At 36.8% G+C, this 8,366-nt stretch overlaps 1 pseudogene; it reads left to right on the top strand.

Moving 5' to 3' along the window:
- Positions 1–4,779: 4,779 nt before the first annotated feature.
- On the top strand, positions 4,780–5,412 carry LOC140619950 (glutathione S-transferase P pseudogene; annotated as a pseudogene).
- Positions 5,413–8,366: the final 2,954 nt, after the last annotated feature.

An 8,366-nucleotide genomic window follows, 5' to 3' on the forward strand; every position in this document is an offset into this window, starting at 1 on the left:
CAGGGAGGATCTTCAATGTTAAATAAAAGTATTCTTTCACCTTTTAAATTTGGTCTTCAAATATACCAGGGTAAAATGACCCGAGACAAAGGAAATTATCAAAAACCTGAATGAGGATTTTTGAAATAAAAAAAAACAAATCATATCCATGTTATAATTTTATTTTTGTCACTGTTTTCATTTCCTAGAACATGCAAATTGTAAATTCATTCAGCCGGTAGTACATGTAGTATCTATAGTAAGCCAGGTACAGCTGCAGACCAGAAAGTGTACCCCACAGTAAAAACTCGTCAGGCTAACGTTTTGTCTGGTTGAGTTAATAAAAATAACCCTATTTTTTAAACAATGCACCTTGGTAAATAGTTGAAGTCTCTTGGATGTATATGGTCTTAATATATTTCTATTATACCCATGTATTTAGAAAATAGGTCAAATGAAATCAGAGTTGTTTTCAGAAATGGCTCTACAGTTAATAAAACTTCTAAGCTTATAAAATTTAGAAGTAATATGTGTGTCCTCAGGTACAGTACATAATAAAACACTCTCAGAGCCTCGCTCATACATGGTTCTGTTAAATTAGTTGTTTACAGTGACTTTCCTAAGTAGATTGCAAGCTTTAGGAGCTCAGGAGAAACTGATGCCTTCATGAGTTCATATTTAATTTCTAGGATATCAAATAAAATCTTTAAAAAGGAAGGGGGGCACCTGGGTGGCTGGGTGATTGAGCATCTGCCTTTGGCTCAGGGCGTGGTCCCAAGGTCCTGGGATCGAGTCCTTGCATCGAGGACTGCTTGTCCTTCTGCCTATGTCTCTGCCTCTCTATGTATGTCTCTCATGAATAAATAAATAAAATCTTTTTTAAAAAATAAAAAATAATAATTGCTAGCCTATTTATAGTCACAGAGTAGGAGTTCACAAAACTTTTTGTTGGATAAATGGCCTTGTAATGTTGATCTCTGAACTTAGGCTTTTTGATCTTTCAGTTATTTCTTCATGTTATGTTTCTTTTCTTGATCCCTGCTAAGTAATCAACTCAAACATATGCCATACTTCATGTTCCCAGTCATGATTTACTTTGGTCTATTCATCCTGTCTCTTTTGAAGACAATTTTATATCACACAACAATTTAATGGAAAAGTTCAAAAATATTTTGAATAGTTAATCCCTTCCTAGGTGTTCTCTACATATTTTTAAACAACCATCTGTAAAATGGTTATAAACACATATTCTTGATAAAGCAGCAGGGAGCATATGTATATATTTTCGAATTGTAATGCAATAAGACATAGAATGGAAGGATTTAACAGTATTCTTCAAACTGTTCCATGGGCACATTGCCAAAATACTTAAGCAAATGGCTTTTTGTATCCTTTTCCACTGAGTCAATATTAGTAATTTTCATAAAAGCATCTTATACAGTCAGGAGAGTCATGAAAGCATTTTTGCCACGAACAGAATGAGCTTATGTGGAATATTGATTCTTCAAACACAGCTGGAGTGTTTCACCAGTAATTCCAGATCTAGCATACAGAATAGCCTCACTATCCCTCACACCTAGTGAATCAGGATAAGATTGATTAATAATAGGTACATATAAAAAAAATAATAGGTACATATAAAAAGATGCTACTCAAAAGGCTGGGTCCCTGTAGCACCAAGGGAAATGGAAAGAATGGCTTAGCCATCTTCCAAAATATTATGCTGAAGACAAATCAAAGCTGCTTTCCCTCTCCTGATGCTTTACTGGGAACAATAATCCACTTCTAGAGAACCAGGTCACTGTTTCTTTCCCTTGATCCCACTGCAGATGACTATGGAGCATGCCATTCTCTGTGATGGGATTAGGCATCTGTTACAAACAGATGGGCTACCCCAAGTAACACATAACAGGTAATAGCAAAGCAGAATGAATATTCCCAATTCTCAGGGTTGATTTAGTTGGATGCTTCTCCTATGAATATGTTGCTAAATTTTGTAGGAGTTTACTGCATCTCAGAGAATTGTCATGCTTCTGAGGACAGTTTAATGAGTCTTAATGCTTTGAGGTGTATCAGAATTTCTTGACTTCTGGTTTGTATTTTGTCTTCAGGTTTTCTTTAATATTTACCTATATTGTAATCATTAACTAATTCACATCTTACAGTTTTGTTTTCATGAGACACTTAAACTCTTCAGATTCCCAAAGCTTATTTTTCCTTTAGACTTACAGATAATATGAAAATGAGCCATCCTATGTTATTTTTACTGGCATTTTCAGAACCTAACTTGTATAATCGTATAATTGCTTCTTATATAATTAAAATCCTAGTATATTTTCCATTGAAAGCTACTAAATATATCACCCGATTGTACTTATAAATATCCCCACTAAACACATATGATTAGAGGACATATTTATATAATACTTATATTTAAAAATACATATTAAACATGTACATTTACTAAACATATGTAATATATACTTTTATATATGATCTATAAATATGTATGACATATATATATATCTTTATATATATGATACATGGATCAGAGGTTTTAGATTTAACAGTTGAAAGTGACTTTGAAAATTTGTAAGTGAGGAAGTTCACTTTTTACTTCTGTGTTAATAAAATGCAGAACTGAGTTTGGGAAAAAAAACAGAAACATATGAGGGGCCTTCTTTATGTTATCTACAAAAGCACTTCCTAAATATTTTAAAGTGTGTGAGTTTGGATGAAAGAAACAGATCCACACGTTTTTCAGGCCTTCAAAGTTTGGGGGTCATCTATTACCACTGATAAAATACAGCATCGTGCCTAGCAATAGATTATCCCAATTCCTTCCACATTACCCTGTTCTGTATTTATTGAATATTTATCACTATTTAAAGTCATGTAAAGATAAATTTCATGGTGGGAAGGAAAATAACATAGATATTAGGCAACATTTTCTGTTGTTGCCAAATTATAAATTCCCAGTGGCAAACTTACTGTTTGAGGCAGAAGTAGAAGCACAGTCACAGTCGTGCTACCATATGACAAACTGTCACTTCATGAGAAATAGAAGGTATTATTTTGAATCCACAATTCCACAGATATTTCATGTGCTGACCTTAGAAAACATGTATAGTTTGCCATTTCCATGACATTCTAGAAACAAATCTACATCTAGTTGAATATATGTAAACTTGTGAATTTTGCTCTATAAAAAAATGGATAAAAAAATAGCTGTGACATACACAGCTATAGGGAAGTATTTCCATTTTATCCACATTTAATACTTAACACTTTATACTATATTAACTAAGATACGAACCCTAAGTGATAAGTGTATTAATTTATTGAATAAAGAGTTTACGATAGCAAATGAAAGTCTTTGTTTTTAAAATTTAATATATTAATAAGTAATTTGTGAAATAGTGTAAATGATTTTAACAGTCATTGCTTTAAAATTAACAAAAGTAACTTTTTGGAGGGCAGATAGCAAAGGTAAAGAGATGGTTTCTCTAAAATGTAACCCTGAAAGAATAGATAACACTACAGCATTTATTATAAGGCAGGCACTGTTCTATGCAATTTTACAGACAGTAAGTAATTTTTTTCTTCACTACAGTCCTATAAGATAGATGGTAATGCTATTATTCCCTTTTATTGATGAGGAAGTGGGGCAAAAGAGAACCTTTAAGTGACTTACCCAAGGTAACAAAACAGTAGTTAAGTGGCAATGATAAGGTGTGAACTGAGGCAATTTGGTTCCAAAACCTGCTACATGTGATTACATCATCTATTCTCAGTGTTCTCTGTGATGACATGCTTTCTTTTGTTTTTGAGTAATTTTTGAAAGATACTTTTATGGGTTGAATTGCGTTCCCTAAAACCTACATTGAAATCCCAACCTTGGAATAGCACCTTTTTTGGAAGGAAGGTTGTTGCAGATGTCATTGATTAATTAATACCATGTTTTAGCAGGGTAAAACCCTAATCCGATATGACGGGAGTCTTATAAGGGGGGGAAGAGAGACAGACACAGAAACACACAGGATGAGCACAGCCACATGACAACAGAGAAACTGGAAACGTATCTACAAGCCAAGGAAGAATACGGATTGCCTGTAAATACCAGAATCTAGAAGGAAGAATTCTTCCCAAAAATTTCAGAGGCCATACGGTCCTACTGAAATCTTGATTTTGCACTTCTAGCCTTCAAAAATGTGAGACCATAACTTTCGGCTATTTTAGCTAGCTCATTTGTGGCACTTTGTTTCTGCAGCCATGGGGAACTAATACATATACTGACTTTATCAATATACCAAAAACGGGGGGGGGGGGATTGTAATAAAGAGATAGGCAAGTGCAACCTTCAGAAAAGTAGACCCTTAGGTATGGGCAAAGTCTAGATAAAAACTTTGCGGCTTTCAAAGAACTAGTGCTTTTTGGGTTTGTTTTTTGTACTACTAGAAATTAAGATACAATCAGTTGAGAATAAACTTCCTTGCTGAACCACTTCAGGTATCTAATTCATTCCTGCATATGGATACTACTTCAACTAGAAGTGCTGAGAACCACGACAGTATGTCCTCTCTTTGACTAGTAAGAGCTCTGCTCAGCCAGGACTTCATTGGAGATGTGGCATTATTACTGGTGCTGCTATTGTTATGGTTCTAGTTTACTCTAGATAATGGTTCTGAGTTTCTCTTAGCAAAAAGGATGCCACCTATTCCTTTTTAAAAAAGAAAAATAATAGGCTGGAGCTCTGCTGCCACTGCCTCTGCCACCACCACCGCCACCCACGCTGCAACCATGCCACCCTACACCATCATTTACTTCCCTGTTCTAGGGTGCTACAAGGCCATGCACATGCTGCTGGTTGACCAGGACCAGAGCTGGAAGGAGGAGGTGGTGACCATGGAGACCTGGATGAAGGGCTCACTCAAGGCCTCCTATCTGTATGGGCAGCTCCCCAAGTTCCAGGACAGAGATGTCACCCTGTACCAGTCCAGTGCCATCCTGCAACACCTGGGCCACTCCCTTGGGCTCTATGGGAAGGACCACCAGGAGGCGGCCTTGCTGGATGTAGTGAACGATGGTGTGAAGGATCTCCGCGGCAAATGCGCCCTCCTCATCTACACTAACTACGAGGCAGGAAAGGAGGAGTATGTGAAGGCACTACCAGGTTACCTGAAGCCTTTTGAAACCTTGTTGTCCCAGAATGAGGGGGGCCAGGCCTTCATCATGGGAAACCAGATTTTCTTTGCAGACTACAACCTGCTGGACTTGCTGCTGATTCAACAGGTCCTGGCCACTCGCTGCCTGGACTCCTTTTCCCTGCTCTCAGTCTATGTGGCATGCCTCAGCACCAGACCCATGCTCAAGGTGTTCCTGGCGTCCCCCGAGCACATGAACCGCCCCATCAATGGCAACGGGAAGCAGTGAGAGCTTGTGGAACCCTGGGCAGGAAGCTGGGGGGCTGCTGACTTCCTTTCTCCCTGACCAAAAGAATTTTCAAGTGAGAAAAAAAGTAAAATAATAGGCTGCAAGCAAATCTGAGTAAATTTTGACATGGAGAGAGACACTATCTGGCTAAAATTGTTCTGAATGATTGAATTGTCCTAGACTTTCTCCTTTTGGAGGAAGATGGATTCTATGCCCTTATTAATATAATTTTATACTTTATTATACAATATTGAATATTCTTCTTGAAAGATATGGAATAAGAATACTATGTCTTTTCTTACCACAATCTCTAATACTGTCAAAATTATCAAATGCATTGAGGAAAAAAATTAAAAGAATAAGAAAGAATGGACAGGTATACAATGAGTATGGATTGGAAAACTCAATATTGTCTGTTTTCTCCCAAAATGGTTCAAAACAACCTTATTCAAAACTCAGAAAGCTGCTTTGTATAAATTGACATTAATTTGAAGAGTTATCTAAAAATGCAAATGTCCTAAAATGGTCAAAATAGTCTTCAATCTAAGCAAAGCTGAGAGAGTCAACAAGTTGATTTCAATACAAGCAGTAAAGCTAGAGTAATATAGATATTGTACATTAGGGTAAGGATAGAAAACATATCAATGAAAAAAATTAAAAAAGAAAAAAGAAAAATTAAACAAAGAACACATATCAATGAAATGAAATATGGAATACAGAAATAGACTCAAACATACATGATTTTTAAAATATTTTTTTAAAAGATTTTATCCATTTATTCATGAGTGACACAGAGAGAGAGGCTGTAGGAAAAGCAGGATCCCCATGGGGAGCCCAATGCAGGACTCGAACCTGGGACCCCAGGAGCACGACCAACCTAAGCTGAAGGCAGACGCTCAACCATTGAGCCACCCAGGTGCCCCTGATTTTTATACAAGTTTCTATGGCAACTCAACAGTAAAAGGAGCACCTTTTCAAGAAATGGGTCTGGGACACCTGGATATCTGTATAGAAAAGAAAAAGAATCTCACACTCTAACTTACTTTAAAGGCAAAAATCAATGCACGGTGAATCATGAACATAAATAAAGCTAACATTATAGAGTTTCTACAAGATAACATAGAGAAGCATGTTTGTGACCTTGAGGTAGATTTCTTAGCTTCACAAAAGCACTAACAGTTAAAGAAGAAAACTGAAAACTAGAAAGCATCAAAATGAAAATATCCGCTGATGTCACTTTGGCAAATGAATAGGCTGGCTGACGAATGAGATAAAATGTTTGCCTTGCATATTTGATGAAGGATCGAATCCCGAATACATAAAGAACTTCTTCATATTAGCAATCAAAAGATTTTAAGACTTTGGAATATAACTTCATCAAATTCTTCCTGACATACCCATTATCCCACTGCCTGAGAGCTCAGGCTGGTGTCACGGGTCTCCTGAATATAGGTCAACATGGCCAGGGGTGGCCAACAGCGGACCATGGTACAAGGTAACAGGCCTACTTGGCAACTGGCAGCCAGTAGTCGCTCCATGTTAGGCTGGCAAAGACATTCTGTCTTAGTCTCACTGTGTCCCTAGACTTGTCAGAGTGCTGTGCTAAAAACATGCAGGGACAGTGGGCCCTGAGTGTGGCTGTCCATTGTCTCCAAGCCTTGTGAAGGAGAATGATGTGCTGTGCTGGCACCACTTTCCCTCCGAACCTTGCAAGTTTATTATGCTGTGCATTGATGACCTGGGACACTTGACCAAGTGAAGCTCCATTATGCTCACTAGTCTTTCCTGCATGACAGCCACCACTGGACCTGATATACATATATGATCAAAACCTAATTGGTTGTGCAGAAACTGCCAGAAATGATTGACAGGGAGATCTTCTGTAGTTCTGAACTATGAACTATTTACCAACAGGAAGGATTCCTGGAACTTTATCAGTAACCATCACTCTTTGTTTTAGATACTCTCCCGTTCTTCACTGGGTGTCTTTTAGTTTACCTGAATATAATTGGGAACGGACCTTGAGATAAGTTCTCTCATCTCCAGAACTTTCTCAGTGGCTATCTGGCTGCTAGATGGTAGCAGACCCCCCTTTTTTTTTTCTCTTTGACACAGTGTGAAAAGAAAGATGCAGACTCAGATTCCCTGTCTTCCTTTCTTGGGTGGAGATATATACCCATTAAGAGGAGTGGAGTTCTTTATCAGGATCACGACCTGTGTCTTCCACAGATAGTTAAAGACCAAGAGGTGCTAGGGGTTCTGAAATGGATTGACAACTAACTTCCTGAAGACAATACCACACTTTGGAATTATGTTTAATATCTTTGAATTCTGGAGGAGAATCTTTATCAAAATAGTTACATTGTGTTTCCTCTGAATTATAAACTGACTCCAAGCATAGATCAGAGATTTTGATCACAAGAATTATCCTGAAAGTAGGTCCTGATAGCTTAGAAACATTCAAATAGAACCTCTGACACATAAACAACAATAACAACAAAAACAACAATACATACACAAAAAGTAGTTGTAATTGACTAAAACATTTCAGGCTCAAAGGTACTAGTTTTTGAAATCAAATGTCAAGGTTTTTCCACTATGGCATTCTAAATAGTTTATAAAACTCTACTTTTCAAATGTTGCTTTTCTATGTACTTTAAAAATATCAATGGATAGTATTAAATTCTCAATTTGTCCATTCTGTTAAAATATGTGCAGGCACATTGATTAAACTGTGCTGAAATTATTTTTCCTATCAAACTTATTTCCTAAAGGGAAAAAAAAAACTTCACACAGTTCATGAAAATAGATACAGAAATGGCCAAAAAGCACATAAAAATGTGTTTAATCACAGTAATCCTCAGTAAAATGAAAAACAAGAGTGAGATACCATTTTACAAGCTCTAATGGTTAAAATAAAAAATTCTGATGTTACCAAATGTTATCAAACATTT

Source organism: Canis lupus, chromosome 28 (assembly GCF_048164855.1).
Source record: "Canis lupus baileyi chromosome 28, mCanLup2.hap1, whole genome shotgun sequence".
Taxonomy (NCBI): Eukaryota; Metazoa; Chordata; class Mammalia; order Carnivora; family Canidae; genus Canis; species Canis lupus.